Genomic DNA, 27,662 nt, shown 5'->3' with positions numbered 1-27,662 from the left:
ATTAACTGCCAACTAAGATTGGCAGTTAACTGCCAACTATGATTGGCAGTTAACTGCCAACAAGATGGCGGTTAATTTGCATATGTAGGCACAATGCAGGGAGGCAAAAGGGAAAGCAGGAAGAAGCCCCCTGCCACTGACAGTGATCAGAAACCCAGGGGGGAGCTAAGAGCTGGGGGGCAGGGCAAAGGCGGCCCCAGGGCCGCCTTTGCCCTGCCCCCCAGCCATGATCGGAGAATCAGGCACCTTTTCCGCCCTGGCCAGTGATAGCAGGAAGTAGGGGTGGAGCCAGCGATGGGAGCTGGGCACGGTTGAAGCTGGCAGTCCCGGGAGCTAGGGGTCCCTTGCCTGGGCCTAAAGCGGAGCCCATGATCACGGGGCCGCTGCAGCTGCGGGTCCCCGCTGCCCGGGCCGGACGCCTAGGCCAGAGGCATTCTGCAGGGGCAGGGGCGGAGCCTGCAACCGCGGGGAGCTGGGGGTCCCCTGCTCAGGCCTGACACCTCTGCCGGAGGCCTCAGGCCTGGTCAAGGGGCCGATCCGGTGATTGGTGATTGGAGGGTGATGAGGGTCAACTCCTCTGGCCGAGGCATCAGGCCTGGGTGGGGGGCGGAGCCGGGGATTGGGGGGATATGATGGTCCCCTTGCCCAGGCCTGAAGCCTGGGTCAGAGGCGTCAGGCTTGGGCGGGGGGTGGAGCAAGCGATCAGAGGGAGATGGGGGTCCCCTGCCCAGGCATGATTCCTGGGCCAGAGGCCTCAGGCCTGGGCGGGGGCCAGAGCCAGTGATCAGGGGGAGATGGGGGTCCCCTGTCCAAGCCTGACACCTCTGGCGGAAGCGTCAGGCCTGGGCAAGGGGCCAATCAGGCGGTCGGAGGGTGATGGGGGTCTACGCCTCTGTCTGAGGCATCAGGCCTGGGCAAGGGGCCGATCCTGCGATTGGAGGGTGATGGGGGTCAACGCCTGAGGGCTCCCAGTATGTGAGAGGGGGCAGGCTGGGCTGAGGGACACTCCCCTCCCCACACACACCCAGTGCACGAATTTCGTGCACCAGGCCCCTAGTCTATATATATAAAAGGCTAAGTGACCGTCTGACTGCTGACTGGCTGACTGGCCGGTAGGTATGACACACACTAACCACCAGGGAGCAGATGCTCAACGCGGAGCTACCAAGCTGTGGTGATTTGGCAGCGGTGGTTCTTGGGTGATGCACCAGAGAGGGGGGAGCCCAATTCCTTGTAGGGCAATGTGATTCCACCTTTGGCCATGGGTTATGCTGTTGCTGAGGCACTGTCGGCCCAGAATCTGATTTACTGCCAAGCTGTGGTGACCACAGGTGGCCTGCGAGCCGCACCGCCCCAGGTGTGGCCAGGGGGACAGGGAAGGGGCCGTGGAAGGTTGGCTCCAGGGCATGTCCAGCCTGTCTCGCTCAGTCCTGCCCTGCTGGCCACCTTCTAATTAATTTCCTTTTCATGTACACAAATCTGTGCATCAGGCCACTAGTATTATATGTTGTCACCAGTCGAAGTCAGCTTCCTGAGTTTCTGATGGGTTATGATCCATCCATAGGAAATAGTGAAATGCCTACATTCATGCATACATACAAAAAATTAAGAATATCAATGGAGTATATTGAATGCATAACTTAGAGTAGATTTAAAGTAGGCATATTTAGTTGTAATTTATTTCTTAGCTGAAAAAGATATTAAAATCTCTTAATGACTTTATATACATATATGGCTAGGGATTTCAATTACTTGTGGATTTTTATTTAAAAAAAGAAAAATAATTAAAGAAAATATTTTAAAATTGGGAAAGCAACTTGAATTTCCCTTTATGAGATTAAGGTTATGAAAATAAATGGTTATAGGAAAGGTAATTATTTTTATTATCGTATTTAACATGTAGATTTATAGTAATTTTTCTAACTTTTATTAGTCACTATTGGTCTGTATCTCAAATGAACCATAGTGTTAAATATAACTAAAATATAAAAGATAAAGTAAAAATGAGTTTGATGAAAAAGATAAGTTCATATCCAGTTTAACTTCCATGTAATCTCATGGTTATTATGAGAAAAGTTTACTCAACCCCAAAATATAATATATATTTATGTAATATATAATTCTCATTCCACTTATAAATTATGAATAAAGTTTCCTCCTAAGAAGAATTTCACAACTTAAAAACAGAGTGTGATTCTGGATGTATATAATTAAAGAGTGGAGCTAAATGCTTGCATGATTAAAGGAAATGAAAAATTAGAAGTATTTATAATGGTTGAATTGTGAAATTATAATCAGACTCAATCTGAAGTAGTATGATTTTCATTCCAGTGGCCGTTTTAGTAATTTCTTGCCTGATGGAGTTACTATTCTTTCCCCATGCACGTGTTCAAATTTTCTGCATACTTCATGTGGTGGTTAGGAGAAACTGCCTAATTCCACGTTCTGAGAAGTGCTTGGTACAATGTTGATGTGCAATAAGCTTTCTTTATGAATAAGGAAAAGAATGAACAAATATTTTCCATAGATACATACCCTAAAATATACATATTTCTGTATCTCAAAGAAATGAAGTTATCCTTTTCTAAATAAATATAAAAAGTTAAATGTCAATATTTTTATCTTTGTTAGATATAAAGATGAGATAAATGGACTCAAAACAATCTTGTGTGGGTAGACATTGAGGACAGAGAAATAAGGAGTTAGAAATGCTATAAACATAAGGTATATTTGGGGTGAAGTTCTAATATGTCAACAATGGTAACATTTCTATTACCCAGAGAGATTTCACTATATTTTCTGAAACAATTTGTTATATTAAAAATCATAGATCATTGCTATTGAAAGGGCCTTTATAGATTATCTGGTCCAATGGTTCTTACCTGACTTGAGGTATGAGACCCGTTATGAATATGATGAGACTTAAAGACTCTCATTGGAAAATTACACATTTGCCCAGAGTCACAATTTCCAACAAGCTTCTGCAAACATTCCCAGGAGCTCCAGTTAACCGAAGCAACCCATAGGCACAATTTAAGAGCCTATTCTTATTCAAAGTTCATTTTATAACTGAGTTCAATAAACTACAGACCCAGAAGGGAACCATACTCCTGAATTCCATTTCCGTTGACCTTTCAATACCTCTCCAGCTTGTCCAGCCATCTGCAGTGACACTGTTCCCAACAGACATCCTCTTCACGTTCCCTTTTCCTGTTTCTCTGACTGAATGGTAGTGGAAACGTGTGGGTGCAACTTCCACTCTCCATCTGAAACCAGTCCAGCTCCACTACCTAATTTTATCTTTATAGAACAAAGTTTCCTATCCTTTTTAATGCAAATGTGTGTGTGCTAGTTGATATGTGTGTGTATACATGTGCACACACGTGTACATGTGCCACCATTTCCAACCCTTTGTCTGAACCAGGTTGTCCCACTTCCAAGTGTTTGCATCTGCGTCTGTCTGCCAAAGAATAATGTGCAGCAGGAAACTTGTTGGCCAGTGACAGGCAGTTGGAGGCTGTATTCCTTTTCCCCGCTGATATACCTGCTTTTCAAACAGGATGAGATAGGCGTTTGTTGTAAATGACAAGGGATTCTTTTGAACATCCTAGAATAAGAGCTTTGTGACAAATAAAAAGTAGCCAGAGCGGTCATTTTCGTCACATTCATTTCATTACAATGAACGGAATGTCAGTGACAATACTGCTTGCTTCCCTCTTACCCTGATTAATAGTCTATAGGTAAGTTCTAATTTTTGCCACACTCTTGATTAAAAAGATGCCCAGTGAAATTTGGGAGGAGGGGATGAATTACAGGCTTCTTTTCACTTCTTTCTGCTCTTTATTATCTTTTAAATTGAATTTATTGGGGTTACATTGGTTAATACAAATATATAGGTTTCAGGTGTATGACTCTACAATACATCATCTGTATATTGTATGTTCACCACCCAAGTCAAAACTCCTTTCATCACCATTTATCCCTCCTGTACCCTCTTCTACCTCCCTGCACCTCACTCTCTTCTCCTCAGATAATCGCCATGCTGTTGTCTGTGTCTATCAATTGTTGCTGTTGTTGTTTTATTGTTGTTGTTTTGCTTAATCTCCTTCGGCTTTTTAAAAACATACTTCTCTGAGCTAACCATTCAAGGTGGTAGAATATTGTGTGAAGCTTGGATTTTCCGCAGCAATACAGGAAGCACACAGATTTGTTTGGAAGTTATAGAAATGAAATTACAAGGTGTAGTGAAGTGGCTGTCTATAGAATAGTTAGAAGAGAAATCTTTTAACTTAAAACTCAAACATAAGCTTTTCTTAAAAGCATCACGGTAAATACATCCACCACATTTTTATTCATTGTCCGTTCCTTCTATAACCAAGTTGATAACTGTAATTTTAAAGAAGTTATACTTTTTTAGATTTTGAGAGGCAACAACATGTGCCAAAGAGTCCCTTATTTCTTCCCTACTGGTTGTGAGGATTAAATGATATTATATATAGGAAATCCTCTTGTAAACGAAATATCACAAGATAATGTCAAAGCTGTTTAAAAATCTTCACTAGTGTCATCCGAGTCTATCATCACCTAATAACAGAAATCTTTAAATTATCTTCCCATCTCCATTCTCTCTCTCTCTCTCTCTTTTTTTTTTTACTTTTCAGTTATAGTTTGCATTCAGTATTATTTTGTATTAGCTTCAGGTGTACAGCATAGTTGTTAGATAATCATATACTTTATAAAGTGTTCCCCCAATATTTCCAGTACCAACCTGGCACCATACATAGTTATTATAATATTATTGATTATATTCCCTATGCTGTACTACATCCCCTTGACGATTTTGTAACTGCCAATTTGTACTTCTTACTCCCTTCATCTTTTTCCTCCAGTTTCCCAAACCCTCTCCCATCAGGCAAGCATCAGTTTGCTCTCTGTATCTGAGTCTGTTTCTGTTTCATTCCTTAGATTCCATATGGAAGTGAAGTCATATGGTGTTTGTATTTATCTGATTGACATATTTCATTAGAATAATACCCTCTAGGTTCATCCATGCTATTGTAAATGGTAAGGTTTAATTTTTTTTGTGTGTCTATTGATGGGCACTTTAGGTTGCTTTCATATCTTAGCTACTATAAATAACACTACAATGAACATGAGAGTTCATATATGGTTTTGAACTTTTGATTTGGGTTTCTTTGAATTTATAACCAGAAGTAGAATCGCTAGGTTAATAGGCAGTTCTATTTTTAATTTTTTTAAGAACCTCCACACTGTTTTCAATAGTGGCTACACCAGTCCAGTCTGCATTCCTACTAACAGGGTATGAGGGTTCCTTTTTTCCCACATCTTCACCAGCACTTGTTTATTAATTGATTGATGATAGTCATTCTGACAGGTGTGAGGTGATATCTCATTTCCCTCCCCCACTGTTCTTTTCAAGTTCATGGTAGCCGGTTGTTGGAAGACTTAAATTCAAGGCTTATATGTGTCACTATCTTTGGGGACATCCTGTAATTTTCATCTGCACATTTCCATATCCTTCAAAGAGTTATCATAATACCTGCCTTTAGAGTTCTAAGAAGGTTTGAGTAAAATAATATATGTGAAAACTATTTCTTTTTTAAAATTGATTTCAGAAAGAAAGGAAGATGGAGAGGGAGATAGAAACATCAATGATGAGAGAGAATCATTGATCAGCTGCCTCCTACATGCCCCCTACTGGGGACTGAGCCTGCAACCTGAGCATGTGCCCTGACAGGGAATTGAACTATCACCTCCTGGTTCATTGATCAGCACTCAACCACTGAATCACACAGGCTGGGCTGAAAATAATGTTTAAATTACCTTGACCAAAGATTCAATGAGGTGGTAGTCCTACCCTCTAGAAAAATCTCTTAATAAACAAAATCATCAAAACAAATTCAATCAAGAACCAAATATTTGAATCTGTGCATATTGTATGAAATAATCTTCAGAACAGAAACTTCCCAGCCATCTTTATGTAAAGCTGACTCAATCCATTCAGATTTTACATTCAAAAGAAAGATTGCTGTATGCTCACCACTTCTCCAGCTCTTATATAAGTCATGTTAAAAAAAAAAAAATCAGTGAAAGGCTGCAAAAGGGTAGAACATTTCTTCAAGACAGAAAAATCTTCCCAGAGGATTATGAGGCGATAATTGTGTTTTCTTGGTAAGAAATGTTTTCGTTCATGCTGCAGACTCACAGACAGGTCACACTGAGATAACAGAAAGCGTGTCTCACCAACAGAAGCAAACCAGCAAGGCACAGCCAGCCCTGGGACTGGGAGTGGTTTCACAGCATCTGTTAGAAGCACATGGAACCAGGGAGAGAGCATTAGCGAGAATCTTGCCCTTCATCCTGATACCGCTGATAGGGAACACACAAACAACAGCAAAACCTATGTGGTTCAGCCAAAGGCTGTTTCAAAACGCAGCAGGCAACCAAGGCACATGTTCCTTTAAATTCTTAAAACATTCAGATTAGCCCAGCCGGCATGGCTCAGTGGTTGAGCAGAGACCTATGAACCAGGAGGTTAAGGTTCAATTCCCAGGCAGGGCATATGCCTGGGTTGCAGGCTTGGTCCCCAGTGGGGGGTGTGCAGGAGGCAGCCAATCAATGATTCTCTCTCATCATTGATGTCTCCATCTCTCTCTCCCTCTCCCTTCCTCTCTGAAATCAATAAAAATATATTTAAAAAAACATTCAGCCCTCGCTGGTTTTGCTCAGTGGATAGAGAGTCGGCCTGCAGACTGAAGGGTCCCAGGTTCGATTCTGCTCAAGGGCACGTGTCCAGATTGCAGGCTCCATCCCAGTGGGGGGTGTGGAGGAGGCAGCCAACCAATGATTGTCTCTCATCATTGGTCTTTCTATTTCTCTCTCCCTCTCCCTTCCTCTTTGAAATCAATAAAAAATATATTAAAAAAAAAACACTCTAACTAAAAAACAAAAAAAACAACATTCAAATTAGTTTTATGATCAATATTATCAAAAACATTATGCCTTTGGGGCAGGTTATTCAGAGTTAGCATCAAGCGTCAATTTGTTGTGTAATTCTTTTATTTGAAAAGAAAGGATCCTTGGGCTTAAATATTGATAGCCAATTGAGTAATCTTTTGAGTAAAGGTGTAGCTATAAAGTAAAAAATCAAATACAGTAGTTGGATGTATATTATTAGCAACAAAAAAAGACCTTGACCTGTATGAAAGCCAAAGATATAATAGGGAACTGAATTATAGATCTAGTAGGCAGGCTTTTCTTTTTCTTTATGGTTGAAACCTGAGCTTTAAATATCTCTGGTGCCATTTTTTCCCCTTTTATTTACACTATTAATTGTGGTTATAAGGATTGGGCCCATGGGAGATTTTGTACCCAGCTTAAATTGCATTTCTTTGGTCTAGTGATTTTCTGCCTGCCACCCTCACCTTTACCCTAGAGGACTGAATCTCGGGATGATTAAGGATAAGAACCAAAGGGAATGGGAGCAGCTCAGCGGGGGCACCTGCAGGGGATTTTATAACTTTTCTATTCCTACTGAGAGTCGACTGACCCCAGAACTGTTCTCTGCGGTCCCTTTAAGGAAACCTAGTTTTGTATCAAGCATCTATACTTGTTCTATTTTCCAGGATAACTTCTATTGGTGTCCTTTGTCTGCCTGTTTTGTGGTGGAGTAGTGTAAGGTACTATACTTTCAGTTATTTAAAAAAATAACTTCAGCATAAGTATTTATTAAACAATCAAAACCCACTCCTCTAATGTGGGGTCGGGGTGGGGGAAGCCTAGTCTTGATAAAGAGCCAAATACTGGTGGATTGAGGCCTGGAAGTGAAGCCATCATCTGAGATTTTCTGCAAGGAAGTTATGCTTTTAGAACAGAAAGCATATGAAGAAGCCTTGTACTCTATTATAATGTTTATAACATTTTCTATTAAATGTTAGCTTCACTCTTTTAGCATTCTTCTGATAATTATTACAAAATGGTTGTTTCATACTTGATCATTTATTGAAATGTTATTGCTTTGTTAACTTTCAGCAGGATATTATAAATCTGTACTCATTAAGGCAGAAGCAGGCTTACCACGGTGCTCCTGTCATAGGCTGTGTTCTACATGCCGCTGGTGACCCAGAGTAAATAGAAAACTGTTGTGTGCAAATAACCTGCCTAATATTTTAGGCCCCTAAAATGCTGAAATATTACATAGCATGATTTCTCTAATAATATATTTTGTGTCTTGCAATATGGTCAAATCACATGTGCAAAGGACATCCACCAAAATACTCTCAGTTATTTGTATTATATAAGATTGTTCTTCTGCCATAAAAACATTGGGACAAGCAGGTGGAATTATTTCAGATTTTTAGAAGTATGTAGGTTTAAATATTCAAGAAAATTTATTTTAAATCTGCCTTTTTTCCAAGATTTGAGTCACCTTTCCAATATAGAAAAAGATGCGACCAAGCTTGCATGAGAATAGAAAGTTGGGACTGTAGGCCAAAAAAAAATAAAAAAAAAAAATTAGGAAGTAATTGAAGGAAGTAAAATAAAAAGGACATAGAGAAGAACCTCCTTTCACCTTGTCCCAAAACGCAGGATAAAATAGATACTTTCAATTAAATTAAAGGATGGCAAGTTTAGAAATTTTATTTTGGTAGCATATAATCAACCTGTGGGATTTACAGCCTCAGGAGGTTGAGTTAAATTTGTGTCTAGAGTTTAAAAACAAATAGATAATTTCATGGCTGCAGATGTTTAGGTGAAGGTGTAGGAGTAATCACCTCTCCCATTTTTAAGCACAAAGTGATATGTGGACAAGGGAAACTTCTTCCCAGAGTAAAACATAACTTAGGACGTGTTAGCCTCAAACCTTAGACATCTGTCAGTGGGAGGAAAGGAGCAATCCAGGTGAGTAGATTCTATGATCCTTGCTCTCTTTTGGGTCAAAAAAAATGTTATTGAGTTTATTTTGACTTAGGAGAGATAAACAAGCAAAAAAAAAACCCATATGCATATATACACATACTGTCTCTAAAAGTTCATAATTGATCACTGAGAGAATATTAATAAAAAATAAATACATTGCTATGATTTTTTCCATCAATTTTTTTTTTCTGTCAATGTGCATATGCATGTAGGTTTCAACTAGGTTGTTCCTATTTTGGTCTAGTGAGTCCCTGCCTGCCACTCCCACCTTTGCCCTGGAGGACTGAATCTGAGGAAGGTGAAGGTATGAACTAAGGGCAATGGGAGTAGCTTAATGGGGACGCCTGCAGGGGATTTATAACATTTCCAATCCTACTGAAGATTGACTGACCCCAGAAATGTTCTCTGCAGACCCTTCAAGGAAACTTCGTTTCTTAGCAGGCCTCTATATTTGTTCTGTATTCCAAAAGAACTTCTATTAGTGTCTTTTCTCCAGGTCTTTTTCTCTGTTGGGTCACAATATTTGATTCTATATCTATATCATCTATCTATCATCTATCTATCTATCTATCTATCTATCTATCTATCTATCTATCTATCTATCATCATCTGTCTATATACAGAAGGTTTTACCACTATTATATAACTTTTGTTTTATAGAAAGCACATTTCCCCCAAGTTGTCTCATTATAATATCCATGAATCTATGACAAATAGGTATGTGTCTGCTGATTTTTTGGACTATGACACATTAGTGTATTTCCACCTTTAAAAACAATGTTTTCTCAAGTGACACATATGCAATGACTGTGTGTGGATGTGACTTTTTCTTTCCTCAAAAAAATATGTACTCAATCTTTGTGTGTGTGTGTAATTTCCCCAGTGAAGCTAAATGACTTTATCTTCAAGTTGTTATCTACCTGATAAATCCAACAAGTATAATGAAAGTGAAATGAGAAAAGAGCTGACCAAGTTCAAAGGCAGGTTAGATTCTATGTATCTTCTGTCCCTTTTCAGAATTTAGCTATGATATAAGTACCTGTTCTTGTCTTAATTGTGAATCAGGAGATTTCTTTTCAATTAGGCAAACTTATCAGTGACCCAAAGCACTGTTATTTTATCCTTTACAGAGAAATTGACATGTTCTGAGATAAGATGATTCTTAATCTAAATAAATGATTTTCTAGGAAAGGCTTCTCAGTCCAGGTGTTATCTTAATGGAATGTATTTGGGAGTAGTATTGTAGCCCCAAATCCTTCATCTGCTTTCTGTTTAGGCAACCTTAGACTTGTTTGTTCCCCCAGAGAGAAGAAAAATGGAATTAGGACTTTGGAATTATGTCACAGCAGCTGCTGATTCCACTACACAGTGATATCATAGGCAGACCAGGGTTAGCTTTCCTATTCCCATATTTAAACTCTATTATTACCTCTGAGGGTTTCTAGTTCTCATAATGTATCACTGGATAAAGTCAGGCTTAATTTTGGCTATTTTTGTGAAATGCATTTCTAGCACAATTTGAGTCAGTATTTAGAAACTATCCTTTGAGACAGCATGGAGGGACCTGGAGAGTATTATGCTAAGCGAAATAAGCCAGTAGGAGAAGGACAAGTATCACATGATCTCACTCATATGTGGAATCTAAAGAGCAAAATAAACTAATAAACAAAATAGATCCAGAGACATAGAAACATGGAACAGACTGATGAATCTCAGAGGGAAGACGGGGGGGGGGGGGGGGGAGGGGGCGGCGGCGGGGGGGATGAGCGGGTGAGTGGGAAGAGATTAACCAAAGAATTTATATGCATATATGCATAACCCATGGATGCAGACAATAATGTGGTGAGGGCCTGGGGCGAGGGGAAAGGGGTGGGCTAGAATGGGTCAAAAGGGAAAAAATGGTACATCTGTATAACTTTCAACAATAAAGATAAATTTAAAAAAATGAAGAAATATATACATAGGAAAATAAAAGAATTATATATTGAGCACCTAGTGTTTATCAGTTTGCATACATTTTTGATATTCCGAATAACCTTTCAATGTAAATATTGTTGCACTCAATAAGTCACAGAAGATTCAAAAAGGTTGACCAAATTATGCAGAGCCATAAAGCTAACCACTTCTGGAATGGGTGGGAAGTATAGTGCTGTGGTTATAGCACAGGGTCTGATACAGACTACTTAAGTCCCACCAGTTTGGTTACTTCAACTTAAAGATCATTGCAAAGTTATTTAACAGGCAGATAGTAAACACACACTATCACTGTTCTCTTTCTTGCTTTACTTGCCAGTGAAGTTAACCTATTTCTGGCAGTTCCTTCTGCACCTAAAATAGAATAGATTAACTAGATACATACTTGGCCAGCATTTTAATACAGAGCATATTAGTTTGCTGGGGTTGCCATAACACAATACCATAGACTGAGAAGTTTAAACAACAGAAATTTCAGTTCTCACAGTTCCAGAGGCTGGAAGTCCAAGATCAAGGTGGAGGAAGATTGGTTCCCTCCGAGGCCTCTTTCATTGGCTTGCAGCTCCCTGTTCTCTGGCTGTGTCCTCACATGGCCCTTTCTGTGTGCACATCCCTGGTGTCTCTTCGTTACTCTATAAGGGCACCAGCCCTATTCCATTAGGACCTACCCTTGTGACTCATTTAATTTACTTATGGCTTTAAAGCCCCTCCCCCCCATCTCCAAATACAGTTACCTTGGGTTTCAACACATGAATTTGGAGAGAGCACAATTCAGTCCCTAACACTGAGGAAGAGATAATGATTTCATTTACCATAGATATGGTCTGAGAGACACTGGTGTCCTCCACTACAGAGCATGGGTGCTGCATTAGTGACGCAGCCTGAAAGGGGGTAAAGGCAAAGCCACATTTACTCTACCTTGTGTGGGTCTGAGTTGGGCTCAGTCTGGACTCTGGGTAAACTGGATTTCCATTCCAAAAGCAACCTGTGTCTGCAGAAGGATATGCCTAAGGCTGTTTGCTCTGACTGGATAGGCAGGTCGTATATTCAGAAAAATCTCAGAGGGACCTGGGTAGACACATATTTATCATAAGCAGTAAATTTTAAAATACTTATTAAATATCTACTACATGCAAGATACATTTTAGGGAAAGTGATTAATAGCAGATGACAGGTTTTGCCCTCAAGATACATACAAACACATCAGATATATGTGGATAATTGTTAAAATATATCATATGCAAGTTATTTATTACTTACTATGTCAGGACTGTGACACATTACCTGTCTAATTCATCCTAAAAGCTGAGGAAGAGAAGATTATTTTCCCCATTTCACATGTGGGGCAGTTAAGCCCCTGGGAAGCTAAGAAATTTCTTCAAAACTAAACAGATAGTGGGTAGAGAGGTAGGTTCCTTATTAGTACATTCCTAAGCCCATGCTCTTGCCATACTGACTGGTAACCTAAAATATGATGCGATGATTTGACACACATTTCCATTAGCATTTGTAATCATGTACAGTGATTATTTATCTACATGTGCCTGTTCCTTCTTGCAGGAAGGGAATATGATTAATTTATCTTTACATGAACAGTGTTTAACATTGTGCCTATATCATGGCGAGGCCAAGGTTAATGCTGGAGGGAGAAAAGGGGGAAGGTGGAAAGGAAGGAAGGGAGGAAGGAAGAGGGGAAAGAAGGAAGGGAGGATAGCATAGCTGAGTGTGATTTTCACTCTTGTTCTCTTCCCTGGATGGTTCATATAAACTTCACCACAATCATCATACACAAATGAATTCAAATTCACTCCAATTCTAGCTTGAAGCTTAGTCAAATAATAGCTCAAATTTCTTTGGTTCAGAAAAGGTCTCAAGGGGAAGATAAAAAGCAGCTGAGGGTAAAAAGGGAAGTAGATTTCAATAGGCAGATTTGTTCATGGAGAGGAGTTTAGCTAAGACACAGGGTACTGTAAGGAGATCCGTGGGGCTGAAACAAGTTTGGAGAAAAATAGTGGGAGGTGATTGAAGTCAGTGTCAAACAAAAATGTAAATAAAAGGCTAAGTATTTCTGCAGGCAAAGAACTTCAGTAAGACTGAGATGAGCTCATCAATCCTGGGAGAAATTTGCTCTCATATGATTCTTATTACTTGAGTATATGATATGTTCACTCTTGGGTTCTGAAGTATACCTACTAGAGAAATCTTGATAGAAAACAGGTCACTCGCCATTAAGCAAGACACTTGTCCTTTCTCACATGATTAAACATTGGAAGCCAGAAGCAGAATTTTTGAGTTCCTGGATATTTCAGGGATAATCTAGTTTTATCCTCTCATTGTAGAGAAAACAGAGTGGTAGAGAAATTAACTGGGGCTGATGCAAGTATATGAAGTGGCAACAGAACTGGATCCCAGAACACCAGGCTCCTTTACTACCTTTTTTTTTTTTTTTTTAAAGGTATCGGTTTCAGAGAGGAAAGGAGAGGGAGAGAGATAGAAACACCAGTGATGAGAGAGAATCATCAATTGGCTTCCTCCTGCACACCCCCCCCCCCACTGGGGATGGAGCCCACAACCTGGGCATGTGCCCTAACAGGCGATTGAACGGTGACCCCCTGGTTCACAGGTTGATGCTCAACCAGTGAACCATGCCAGCCAGGTGCCTTTACTCCACTCCAGTTTTCTGCATAGTCATAAGTGAATGAGTCAGGGAAATAGCACTGTGGCCTGTTATAAATTGTTTGTACTTAAGTTATAGAAAAATGCTCTTTTATCTAGATAATTTTGCACATGCATTTACTTCTATCTTTGACATGTAGAAAATTGGTTTTATAATCTCCAGAGAAAAATGGTTAATTTCTGCCCGGAGCATTCTTTCTGCTGATTCCTATCAGAATATTTGCAACTCTAAAATTAATTTTACCCTATTTACTGTGTTGGTTGTAATGAATCATATTCAAAATCACCAAAAACTTATTCAAAAGACTTCACAGGAGAGGAAAAAATGTATTTGGTTTTCCCAAGCTGCTTCTCTGTTGATTATTTCCAGGTAGCTTCTTTTTTTTTCTTCTTCTTCTTCATTTCTTCTTCTCATTTATATGAAAATCCAGATAGAAATGAAAGTAATATATTAGCTATTTTGGAAAAAAAATGTTAAGTCAATTATACTCTTGCAAGATTTATAAGAACTAAAGTGAGTTTAAATTTGAATTGTCAAAGGGAATTTTACTTGCATTAAGCACTCAGTAAAATCCATCATATGTATTTAATTATGTACTGGGTTTTGAACTGTTATATATAAAGTGGTATTTTTATTAAAAAATATTTTAAGAGATATTATTCTTAGCATTTCTTTATATTATACCTATAAGTTTAACTCAAGTATTCACACACTTTAGTGAGAAGATTTGTGGAAGATTTGAGTGTGTGTATGTGTGTGTGTGTGTGTGTACAACACTACTAAACATATTTTGTTTTTTAATTCCTTTTGCAATAGGTGTGCTTAGGGCAGTGGTTCTCAACCTTCCTAATGCCACGACCCTTTAATACAGTTCCTCATGTTGTGGTGACCCCCAACCATAAAATTATTTTCGTTGCTACTTCATAACTGTAATTTTGCTACTATTATGAATCGTAATGTAAATATCTGATATGCAGGATGTATTTTCATTGTTACAAATTGAACATAATTAAAGCATAGTGATTAATCACAAAAACAATATGTAATTATATATGTGTTTTCCGATGGTCTTAGGCGACCCCTGTGAAAGGGTCGTTCGACCCCCAAAGGGGTCACGACCCACAGGTTGAGAACTGCTGGCTTAGGGGAAGAACAATGAACAATTGTGAAGTCTGCCTAAGGCAAGTGCTTTAAGCCTTATATATTCAGGTGTTCTGGAAAACCTCCTGCTCTCTGTTAATATAGGAGTGTTGAATTCCTGCATATTGGGGTGTTTTTTCTAAGTATGAAAAGTCTTGCATTAGCAGAGGAAACATTGACCTTTAAATCTCCCCTTCAACTGAAATGTTTAAAAACTGAGCATATTACAGAAATGCATGGAGCATACTTTCTATAAATGCGAGGTGCTGCAAAGCCTACTGAATGTTCAGAGATCTATGAGATGATCCCCCTGTGTGCAAGTTGCATCTGCACACTCTCACAGTCAAATGTGGGCGAACCAGGCATAATTCTCTGTTACAAATGAAAGGACATGGTAGGAATGCTTTGCCGTAACGAACTCATCTCTTTATGCATGAAACACTTCACATGGCTCTGACCCTAATGACTTAAATATTCCCCAAGTGGAGCATTTCTCAAGCCCTATTAATGTTTTCATATCTGCCAGTATCAGGGAATTACTTTAAATGGAATAAGATATTGAGAATTCTAGCAATAGGCACCGTTCTTAGGGTCATTACTTTAAATGAAAACTGATAGGTGTGATAGGCCCCAAATGTAGCTACTTTGGAAATGATAATTTCATTTTTTATTTTACTCTCCTCTTCCCCAAGCAACATCCTAAATCCAAAGTAGGAATGTCAACTGGTATCAGCCCAAGTCAAGTCAAGTGCAAAATGGAAAATGAAATGTTTTCTTTTCCTAGCCTCTCTGGGGCTGCTGAGGTTAACAGAAAGAAGCAGCATTCCCGGCAGCCTTGGTGTTTATCATGTTGAAGATTTGCTCTGAAAGTGGAACAATGAGGAAAAGCATTTGTAAACACAAGTGAAAAGACCTTGTGAAGGGGATGTGAGGATGATAGTCAGGTATCAGGCACGAAGATGCATGTATGTGTATCCCTATGTGTAATTTGAATGTGATTTTCATTATCTGTGCCTTCCTTGGATTTTATATTTTTGAAATAATAATAACAATCTACCTTTGGGAAATAAAATTTAGACTCATCAGATCTAGATTAGTCACATTCAATATTATCTACATTTGGTTCATTAGATGTGATATAGAATTATCTAGTAAACATATTTTGTTGAGTCACTGAAGGGTTGTTAATGTTTGGGGATTATTTTTTTAAATGAATGCTTATATTAGTAGTATCCCCATGGCAGACAGGAATATAATATATAATGTATATAATGCTATTTTCATGGTTGCATATTTAATCTTAGCTATAATAAAGGTCTCCCTATGAGATATATGATTAATTGCCATACTAATTGTCTTTTGATAATTATATTGCTTGAAAGATATCAAATTATTGTATACATCTGTTTTCTTATATTTCCTTGCAATGATTCTATAAGTTAAAGTTTAGAAGATGTTGAAGGAGATTTTTATTTATTTATTTATTTATTTATTTACTTTGGGGAAAACTTTGTATAATCCTTTTGCCTCTGTATCAAATAAATACCAATAACATATTACTACTCTTTCCCTTAAAAAAAAAAGTTTGATTTAGAGTCTTGTTTGACTCTTAATTCTACTAGACTTCCTGTTTTTCCAATTTTTTTTAAAAAAATACATTTTTATTGATTTTCTTTAGAGAGAGACGAAGGGAAAGGAAGACAGGGATAAACATCGGTGAGAGAGAACCATTGATCAGCTGCCTCTTACTTGCTCCTTACTGGGGATCAGGCCTGAAACCTGGCCTGTGCCCTGAGCCAGAAATGAACCGGAGGCTTCTTAGTGCATGGGATGATACTCAAGCAACTGAGCCACACTGTTCAGAGCAGTTTTTCCAATTTTTATGTTTAAAATGTTTCTAGTTTCTCTGCTCTTCTCTAGCTGCACTGCCAGCAATATCTTACCTGAATCACTAGAGAATCCTCTTATCTGACCCAGTCCATTCTTCTCTATGAAGTAAGAAAGTGCCTTCAAAAATATACCTCATCGTATCATATACCTATTTAGAAATATTAGTTATTTAATATTTTTATAGAAGTGTCACAGTCAGCACTAACATGGCACAAAAAACCTGAATGACCTGCTTTTGTAATCTTAGTATCTCGTCTTATCTGGACAACCCATTCTGGACTACTTGAGGGACCTCAAGTAAATGACATCATTTCATGCCTCTAGGCATTGTCTCAGGGCGTTCTCTTCACTGGAATGTTCTCCTCACCCCTAGTCCCTTCATCCCTGCATAGGCAAAAGCCAGCCTTTGAGAAATCCAGATTAAATGTCAATTCCGCAGGCAGATTCTTCCCTCAGACATTCTTCCATAGCACAACACTGGGCATTTATAGTTTCTCAACATTTGCATTATCTGATATACAGTAAGCTTTTAGAGTGCAAACACCAAATTCTGTTTATTTCCTGCCACCATAGCACCCAGAACAGTGACTGTAACTGTTCAAAGAGTGTTCCACCAAATGAACTGTGCGTGATGTTTTGAGTAGATGCATTCATCCATAACTGTGCTAAACTATATTTTCCACCGAATATATTTATAGCCAGAGACAAATAATTGAATTGTTTCATACACACCCCTTCTGTCCTTAACCTCTGTGGTTTAAATGGGGAAGGATTCAGTTTGTTGTTATAAGTAAATGATATAGAACTTAATTGAACCAATAGACATCCCTTCTTGCAAGGATGTTATCATTGGTTCTAGTGCTGATCTTGTTTAAGGAAATGTTAGATTTTGTGTATAAAAATACACTGCATGCACTCCGTCTTTCCAAACGATTTCAGGCACTACTTTTAATGATTTCATTTGCAGGACTGTGGGCCGAGTAAGCTTCCTGTTTAAAATCCTAGCACTGAGCTTCCTAAGAACGACGTGGTCTACATGTAAACTCTTTGCAAACAATCTGATTTACAGCAGAGACACACATTAGGAGCTGCCAGAATTGTGTTTGTTGTGGCTGCCTGGTTAGCTGCTGCTTGAACAGCTGAAGACTGAGAGTATCGATCAGTTAGTGCCAGCTCAAACAAGGAGTCCGCCAACCTAAAGGGAAGTCAGAGTTGTATGCAAAGCTGGGTTGGTAAATTTTGGCTGGGATCTGTAGTGACAGGGTTGGACAAGCTATTTAATATGAAGGCACCAATGTACCTCAAGAAATGACTCACAATTTATGTCTGCTATTTCAAAGATAGAGTTTTATTTGTACTTAAGAAAAATGGAAAAGAGGTTCATTTTAATGCAAAGAATGTCCCTGCCTTCATATATAAAATAGGAAGGGCAGTGAAGTCACATGTTGAAAAATTTAAATCTAACATCTAGTTTGAACTTAGCTGTTCACTGTATGGTAACTCATTTTTTTTGGCCTTGTGTATAAGTAGAGAACACTTCATCAAAAGCTATTAACAATTACTTTATGAACTTTGCAGCACTCATGTTGTATCTTACAGGTGGCTCATAGGATTGACTATAATAACAATATTATGTTGAAAGAAGTATATGTAGATGATTCACAAGATCAAGGCTGTCTGTGTTCAATTTTGTCTGTATATTAGTTAGGCAAACATCAAGAGAATCTTCTAGAAACCACTCAAATATGTGTAAAAGCATTTGAGTAGAAAAATGAGAAACCGTGACAGCAGCATTCCTATTAGGACTCCATTCACTGAAGAAGCTTTTTCTAGAAACTCACTCTGGTCACCCTAGGAATAGCAGCCTCACTGCAATGATAACACTACCTATAGGGGTGTGAGTGTGTCTGTGTGTCATATGTGTGTGTGTCTTAAATTTGGGATTGTGATGAGTATCATATTAACATATATTAATGGGTAGAAAATTACAAAGTTCATTCTATGAATTTAAACACAAGCATGGAATGTATATTATTAAAACGTCAAGTGATATGTAGTAGGAGTACTGTGTGAATTTTACACTCTTATATAAAAATATATTTTCATTGATTTCAGAGAGAAAGGGAGAGGGAGGGAGAGATAGAAACATCAATGATGAGACTCATTGATCAGCGGCCTCCTAAATGCCCCTCACTGGGGATCCAGCCTGCAACAGGAGCATATGCCCTGACCAGGAATCGAACCGTGACCTCCTGGTCAATGCTCAACCATTGAGCCACACCAGCCAGGCTAATTTTACATTCTTTAAGACAGAACTAGTTACAACAAAAAACTTCACCATGTATATTTAAGGCAACCATCTCTGTGCAGTCCGGTGTTGAATTCTTTCTTCCGGAGGTTCTCCATGTCCCTGCGTGCCCACCTTCCCTGATCTTGTGTCTGTGCTTGAAGGTGGCTTTCCTGAGTTGAACTCAATATTATTGGCACAAATGTTCCTCCTTTGGTCTCTGCAGCGGGCTGGCCACCAGGTCCAGGCATGCGTAGAGTGGAGTCGCTCTTCCTGTCTGCAAGGCCCTTTTCTGAGTGTGATGAGTGTGACTTCCCTGTGTCCTCTGGTGATGAAAAGGAGGTTTTATGCTCTGATCCTCTAGGCGGAAGAGCCGCTTCCTGACTGGGTTCTGTGCTGAAAGTGGCTCTGCCTCTGGGCTGAAATACGAAGGCCAGGATGCTTCCTATTTCACATTGTTCACCACACTTCCTGGCCCCAGCAAGTGACCGTTCAGCTATTTCTTTCGCACCCATTATCATGAAATTATTTATAACAGAAAAAAAGGTAAGCAGATGAAATGGCCACACTCATGTTAAAGGGATCTTCTGTAGATTGTCCTGCTGATGCAGAAGTAGGAGCCATTTAGAGTAGTGCTCTCTTGCTGGAAGTGCCATGCAGTGCGATTATGAAAGCTTGGGTTTCTTCCCTGATATTAGTCAATAGAGTAAGAAGATAAGTTAAGGATGACTATTCCAGCCTTTTTTAGTGGCCCATTATGATTTTCTAACCATTATTCTTGGGATTTCTTCATCCTACTTATACTCATCATTTCTACTAACTTTTGGATTATTATTAACTACTCACAGTATAGGACATTAATACCATTTACTTATTCCTTCTTTGTTGTTTTCAGACTGTTCTGTAAAATATTTCTTGTTGTAAAACTTAACTCTATCTACAATCTTTATATATTCTCAAAGCAGTATATACGTATATATGATAAAATTCTCAAAGCAGTAGGTATTCTCAAAGCGGTATACATGTATATATATATCTGATCAAATTGCCCAGACAATCCACAATTCTTTTTTTTAACTAAACACTGAAGTATGCAAGTAATGATGTGAATGCATGGGTGATAGAATGTAAATTGAAGGCTAAACGGTGATAGAAATGCATTTTGCATTTGCATGTTATTTTTTTTTTCTTTTCACAGTGAAGCAGGAAGGGTGATAGAAATACAGGCGATAGAAGGACCATTAACTGGCATGCAAAATCGCTGAAGCACTGTAGTTCAGCTGAGGGACCAAAGACATGAAATGAGAACGAGAAGGCGGCTTTGATAATTAGAATGAGTCCAAAGCAATCTCCTGCCTGCTTCAGCTTGCACAGATGACAGGGGGAGGAAAATATTCTTTTCTTCTGAGACAGAAACAGGACATCAGTCAAAATGATAAGAGATGTCAGTATAATATTCCTCTGAGCCCGGTGCCGCTGAGCTAGGCTTCTGGGACCAGAGTTTCTTATCTTTTTCTTTGCTTCAGTTTTACTTGGGGCTTTGGGACTCTAGATTCCATATCAATATATGTATATATATATAAAATATTCACACTTCTTAGCTGGGAGAAATAAAACTAGTTTGTAATCTAGTGGGGAAGATGGAGACTTTGAAGTCAATAAAATTAAAACTTCTAATTTTTTTCTATGTTAACTTGAGTAAGGATTTAATATTTCTTAAAATGGGTATGGAATTACTTTTCTCATAGGAATTTTGGGTGTATTTATATTTAAAATATATGTGAAATGTCATTGCGTGGAAGAGCTTGATTGACAAAGGATTTATATTAGTAGCTATTATTAAATTCACTAAAGGGATAACCAAAAATTCAGTAATTTTATGCTAGTAAAATGAAACAGTACTTGAGTTAAGCCCTAACATACAAAATATAGTACTGCTTCATTTTTTAGTGTATTATATTTGCAAAGAAAGCTATAGAAAGGAAATTGTATGTTACTGATACCAGCAAAGAAAAAAACTTATCTTAAAATTATCTTAATTTCCATGAGTAAAAATAGACCACAGTCATGTTTATAGTATGAAATCAGTAAATATTCCCTTTAGTCTTCTGTCCCTCACAATTAAAAACTGAGATTTTAAAAAAAATAAATTTGGGGTAATAGAGATTTCTGGGAAAAAAGCTACTAATGAGAAAAATGTAGAATACTGCTTATATATACTAACGTTCTAAAAATAGAACTGTGAATACAGTAGACTGTAACACAAGGCAGCCAGTAAAAAAAAAAAAAAAAAAAAAAAAAAATCCACTGTCTAATTATATGAGGAAGAGAGAGGAAAAGGGAGCCAAGTAATTGAATAATCCTCTTACCTAATTTAACTGCTAATTCAGTGTTTGTGCCACATGGGTTTCCACCATCCTCAGTGAAAATTCCACAACAAGAGATAAACCCTATTTTTGTGATTCCACAGACACCTGCCTCACAGGCGGGAAGGTAGGCCTCCCGGTTGCTATTTTTATTGGGAAAGAAATTAACTGAGATAACTTATGCAAAACGTTTGGAACTTTATGAGCACAAAGAAACTGTGCAATAAATTGTAGCTATAATGTGTTAGCATTGATTAGCTTCGATTGATTCATTCACGTTTCTCACAAATGTATAGTGAACATGATGTGCATTAGTCATATAAGAAAGAATAATCTGTCAGTGTTTTGTTGTTGTTGTTGCTGTGCAACAAACCACCCCAAGACGAGGTGACTTAAGGCAACACACACTTATTAGTGTATTGCCTTGATATACCGCAAAAGATATTATTGAAAGAAGTTCACTATTTTGACCAAGCAATGCAGAATTTTTCACATGAGAGAACAAATCTTAAACTTAGAACATATTCCCAGTGTGCCTTATTTTGTGGCCTAAATTATATTTTGTAATTTTCGGTATAAAGCAATATTTATGCCCAAGTTCAATAATTTAGTAATTTACTACCTCAAATAATGTGGATATTTATCCAGATTTTCATGTGTGGACATAGTTTCCATTCATAATACAACAATAACAACTTCACTCAGAACGACAAATATATTTTTTTTAAAAAAGGAGCACAAACGTGTAAAATACAATATATTCTGACAACAATAAGCAATTCTGTCTTTTATACACCCTAAGAGCAAGTAGTGGAAGATAAGGCACTTCCCAACCCTAATATGCCTTATAATGATTAACTCACCTGTATCAAATCATTCCTGCAAAGGTTTTAGTTTTATGTTTTGCTCTTATACAGTATTGGTTCAGGTATGTTTAGTGTGCCATGGACTCAGGGGATAAACTGAGCTCAAATTCAGGCTAGGACACTTCCTAGCACAGTGATTTGGCAGTGACTTAGCCTTTTTGTGATTTATGTCTAAAATGAAGATTAAAAAAAAAATAAATGGTGCTAGGTGAAATATGCCAGTTAGAGAAAGATAAGTATCACATGACCTCACTCATTTGTGCAATATAATGAACAACATAGACTGATGAACAAAATAGATTCAGAGACATAGAAGCATTGAACAGACTGTCCAACCTCAGAGGAAAGGCAGGGGAGAGGAGGGGCAAGAAGAGATCAACCAAAGGACTTGTATGCATGCATATAAACATAACCCATGGTCACAGACAGTAGGGGTGTGAGGACATGTGCTGAGGGTGGAAATGGCTGGGGAGAGGTCAATGGGGGAAAAAGGAGACATATGCAATACTTTAAACAATAAATAATTTTAAAAAATTACATAGGTTAGAAATCAAACATTTAGGACCATGACTGGCAAATAATAAGCATTTTATAAATACTGTTGTAATAGAGACCCAGTGTACAAAATTTGTGTGTGTGTGTGTCGGGGGGGGTGGGGGGCGTTCCCTCAGCTCAGCTTGCACTCTCTCACAGTCCGGGAGCCCTCAGGGGATGTCCAACTGATGGCTTAGGCCCACTCCACTAAACTGTCAGTCTGACATCCTTAGCACTGCCGCAGAGGTGGGAGAGACTCCCACCACCACCACTGTGCTTGCCAGCTGTGAGCCTGGTATCTGGCTGAGTGGCATTACCCCTATGGGAGCACACTGACCATTAGGGGGTAGCTCCTGCATTGAGCGTCTGCTCCCTGGTGTTCAGTGCAGGTCATAGCAACCGGTCATTCCACTGTTAGATCAATTTGCATATTAGCCTTTTATTTTATACTAAGGCCCAGTGCACAAATTCATGCACCAGTGGGGTCCCTTGGCCTAGCCTGCAGGATCAGGCCAAAACTGGCTCTCCAACATCCCCTGAGGGGTCCCAGAATATGAGAGGGCTCAGGCCAGGCTGAGCGATCAAACCGGTACACGATCAGGGTCGGGGAAAGACACAGGAGGTTGGACAACCAGGGTGGGATCCTGGGAGTGCTCCAGGGCGTGTCTGGCCCATCTTGCTCAGTCCCGATCATCTAGACCCCAGCAGCAAGCTAACCTACCAGTCAGAGTGTCTGACCCTGGTGGTCAGTGCATGCCATAGCAACTGGTCGACTGGTTGACTGTCTGCCCGTCGGTGGTCAGTGCACGTCATAGTGAGTGGTTGAGTGGCCTTAGCATATCATTAGCACATTACACTTTGATTGGTTGAATGGCCAACCAGTCAACAAGACACTTAACATATTAGGCTTTTATTACATAGGAGGATTCTAGAAGTCCACTATGCAGACCGATGCTAGTTCACTGAGATATTGATTTTCCTTGAAGTTTCTTTAAGTCCCTGGTGGCTACCTTTTTATACAGTAACCTGAAACCAGCAATGGAAACCTTTTCTTCATTAACTAAACTGATTAGCTCTGGTGACTGTACATATCTTTTCCTAAGCACATAAGGTTTAGTTGATAGTATGTGTTATAGAAACCTTACAGATATTTCATCGTTCTCAAAGTCAGTTATTCAGTTTTGAAGGCTTGTGTCCAGAGTTGTGTCTTATCTAAATGTTTCCCTTGGACTTTGTGTGCCATGGAAGTGGAACTGATTTATTTGATTTGCACCACGCTTTCTGTTTCCATACAGGCTATTATGAGGACAGAAAAGAAAATATAATGCTTAGCAATTACTACTAAAAATCTAAGCCATTTGAGTCTCTCTTTCAGGTCCTTTATGAGACAAAACTCTCATTTTGAAATGAGAATCCATCTTTGTCATCTTTATCAATACTGTATGTTCAGTTGGCATAACATCCTGCGAGCTCTCAGGATGAGCAGAAATCTCCAAACCACAAAGCAGGAGGCTCTCTGTTGTTTACAGTATTTAAAATAAATTGTTTCAGTTCTCTGTGGGATTGTTTCCTGTTGAGAAGAACTTCATAATTAAAAACAGCAAATGGAACGGAATTATAATGCAGGTATTTTGACAATGTGGGCACCTGGTATATTATCTTGAAATAAACTGACCTATGGTTTTTACCGATAACGTTCTTTCTAGGCGAGATTTGCATAACTACTGAGAATTAGTCCCTCTGCCCATCCTTTTGAAAGAGCATAGAGTTTTCAGTGGAGAGGAGATAATTATGCTATTTAGGATAATAGTGATTTACTGTCTAGGATTGCTATTCTTTACACTACATGAATTTCAGTTTAATTGCTCAGATCCTGTTTTGATGAAAACTGATTCACTTTTTTCAGATTTTCCTTTATGCTCTCTTTTTGTTCTTATTGTTATTTTTTAAGCAAGTAGATCTAGCATTGCAAGTGGAAATGGTTTTGAATATTAAAATTAACTTTCCTTTGTTTACTGGAAAATATTTGAATTGTTCTAGATCATAATTTTGTTCAAATTATGATTGCCTTTTTTTGTCTGGTGTTTCATTACTATATCTGTCATTGTCAAATATTTATGAAATAAACTATAAATTTCATTTTTTATATAGAATATTTAGTAAAATATATATATATATATATTTCTTCTTCAGAGATAATCAAATGCCCATCAGCAAAATCAAGTGACAAGTTGAAAAAATTATCAATTGATTTTCTATTAAGGACAACCACAGAATAATTATATTAAAGTTAAAAATATGTTGTTGCACTTTAATTATAGTAATAGCAACATATCTTTATTTAAAATATATTTTTATTAATTTCAGAGAGAAAGGGAGAAGGAGAGAGAGATAGAAACATCAATGATGAGAGAGAATCATTGATTGGCTGCTTTCTTCAGGCCCCACACTGGGGATCAAGCTCGCAACCTGAGCATGTACCCTGATGGGGAATCAGTGACTTCCTGGTTCCTAGGTCGATGCTCAACCACTGAGCCTTGCTGGCTGGACATATGTATTATATCTTAACTAATATAAATTCTCATCCAGGGGAATGTTACATGTTGCTTCTTCCTCTTCTACATAATTAACTTTTTTTACTCTTTGTGAGTGACATAGGGGAGCTAAAAATCAAACATTTTTTATGGCTTATCCTGTAAATTATCCATTTATAGTATCATAATGCATGAGCAAGTCCAAAAATTTTACTTAAATATAATAATAAGTTTATTTTAATCTGTGTTATTTCAATAATTATCTTTAATATGTTTTCAGAAACAGATGAGGGTATTCTATTTATTGATTTTGACCACATGGCTATGGTACATTTTTCAAAAATCACAAAATAACTCTTAGTGACAATTTGCTAAACTTTTAATATGTTGTCACTTAATTGACAGGATATTTTAGAAATTTAAAAGTTAAGGATTTATACTACTTAATTTTTAGTAAGCCTACCATTTAAAAGTTTTCATATCATTCTGTCTTTATTTTTTCTGGTCAATAGAAATCACCTCATATAACTATAAACATACTAATTCTGACATTTAATTGATGAGCTATTACTTTTTTTGTGGCATCTGTGGGTAAATAATAAATTAGCATATCAAAATTATTTAAAATATTCAGAATCCATTGGGGCACTGCCTCTTTGGTAAAATTATTGGAATCCAAACATTGGCCTGTAAATCACCCCAAATCTGTATTGGAAATACCCTGCTTTTCCAATAATATAAAATTGGGCGTTTTGGGGTGTTTTTTTTTAAGGCCCATGAAATTGCATCATGAAAGCGTAATATTTATAGGATCTATTTTCTCAGTGTTCATTTCAAAGTCAGCCACATCAAACACACTCACTAAAAGGAGAAATAGGAGGCAGGAGAGAAAGAAAGACTTGAGCATGTACAACTATTACAAAGCAAAATCCCTATTAGGAAATCAGATCCCTTAAATAAAAATATGTGAGACATGTCTTTCCAAGATTTATTTTAAAGCATGAAATTGGTATATGGCATTCTAATTTAGCCAGACCACAAAGCTATCTGTGATGGCAAAGAAAGGATCTTTCTTGCAATGGATGCTTCATTCTTTTTCTCCCAGTAGCTAGTCAATGTCCTTTGTCTATTCGTATTCATTATTGCCGCTGTAAGAACAGTGTGGGTTTTCATTACTTCATTGGCATGAGATCCACTGATTTCGATTTGCTATCAGTTCTGACCCCTTTCCTTCCCCCACTTCGATTTACTGAAAACCCACAAATGGAAGAAACAGCATACACAGTACAAGGCAACACAAAATAATAGTAAGCAGTTCATCACACATTAAGTTGTCATGTTTAGCTTGAATTTGCTATTAACAGAATTGCATGCATTGAACAATGAACACAAAGAAACTTATGAACAAACAGGATATTTTGATGATTTATTTTGTGTGCAATGATTTTTTAAAACATGCTAAATATTATCAATCATCTGAATTTTTACTCTATTATTACTTATGGATATGTTGCATTCCCTCTAAAGTATTCAATTGAGAAAGAAAAAGTAGTTTGGTAAGATGATTGACATGATAAATTCACAGTTTTGTTATGAAATATGTGCAGCTATTCAGTATAAATTATTTAATTTATTTTTACCTCAATCCTTAATTTTCTGTGGCTAGTATGATCATCTAATGAATTTTCTTTTAAAATGTTTCTCTTATGTTTGTTGTTATATTCATTCATTATGTGCAGAACGGTAGGATTCTTGTTTTTCTTAAATTTCACTGTAAGTAATAATACCAATATACTATAATGCAGTCTTTATTATGTCATAAAATTAATTCTTGAAAAATGCATATTCTGATAAAAATGTTTTTTTTCTGATAATCATGGATAGGTGGAAGTGACTGAATTTTAAAGCAGTGTAACAAAAATAATTGGATCTCACACAACAGAAAATCAGTTTAAAATATACATTTTGCCAGCTCAGAGAATGCAGTCTGGTATCACTATTGAATTTATATTTCTTTTTCTTGCAAAATGGATGAGAAAAATTTCTATTGTAACCAGATGCCTCAGGTATGGTTTAATGCTTCTCTCTCTTTTTCTCCCCCAAATGATAGTATTTACAAAGAATCTAGGAAAAAATAATGATGTAGCAACTCTTTTTTTTTTTCTTTTTTGCTCTATACATTTTGGAATTTATAAAAATCCCTCTTAGGCTCAGTGGTAAAAGTTTCGTCCAAGACCAGGCCTGGTCAGTGGAGGGGGTAGAAATGAACTTAAGAGATCGAATCCCTCTACATCAGTAAGTGCTTCTGACACTAGAAAAGTCTGCCTCATGCTCCAAATATCTTGAAGCATCTTTCCATCTTTGGTGAGTCCTGCAGGCATCATTGTATCTGACACCCTAGAACAGTAACCCTCTGGAAAAGCATGCCACAATTTTGGTTTATAAAAAAGTGGA

At 37.9% G+C, this 27,662-nt stretch overlaps 1 protein-coding gene and 1 long non-coding RNA gene across 5 annotated transcripts in view; one reads left to right on the top strand and one right to left on the bottom strand.

Moving 5' to 3' along the window:
- Positions 1 to 6,291, bottom strand: part of LOC132220587 (uncharacterized) — an 88,842-nt gene extending 82,551 nt beyond the window's left edge. The window contains exon 1 of the long non-coding RNA XR_009449817.1: positions 6,265 to 6,291. This is a non-coding gene — a long non-coding RNA (uncharacterized LOC132220587). The remainder of the gene's footprint in view (positions 1 to 6,264) is intronic.
- PCDH7 (protocadherin 7) overlaps positions 1 to 27,662 on the top strand; it is a 427,194-nt gene that overhangs the window by 371,815 nt on the left and 27,717 nt on the right. The gene's annotated exons all lie outside the window — the stretch shown is intronic.

This window comes from Myotis daubentonii, chromosome 1 (assembly GCF_963259705.1).
Source record: "Myotis daubentonii chromosome 1, mMyoDau2.1, whole genome shotgun sequence".
NCBI classification, from domain to species: Eukaryota; Metazoa; Chordata; class Mammalia; order Chiroptera; family Vespertilionidae; genus Myotis; species Myotis daubentonii.
This window is presented reverse-complemented; position numbering and strand designations above follow the sequence as displayed.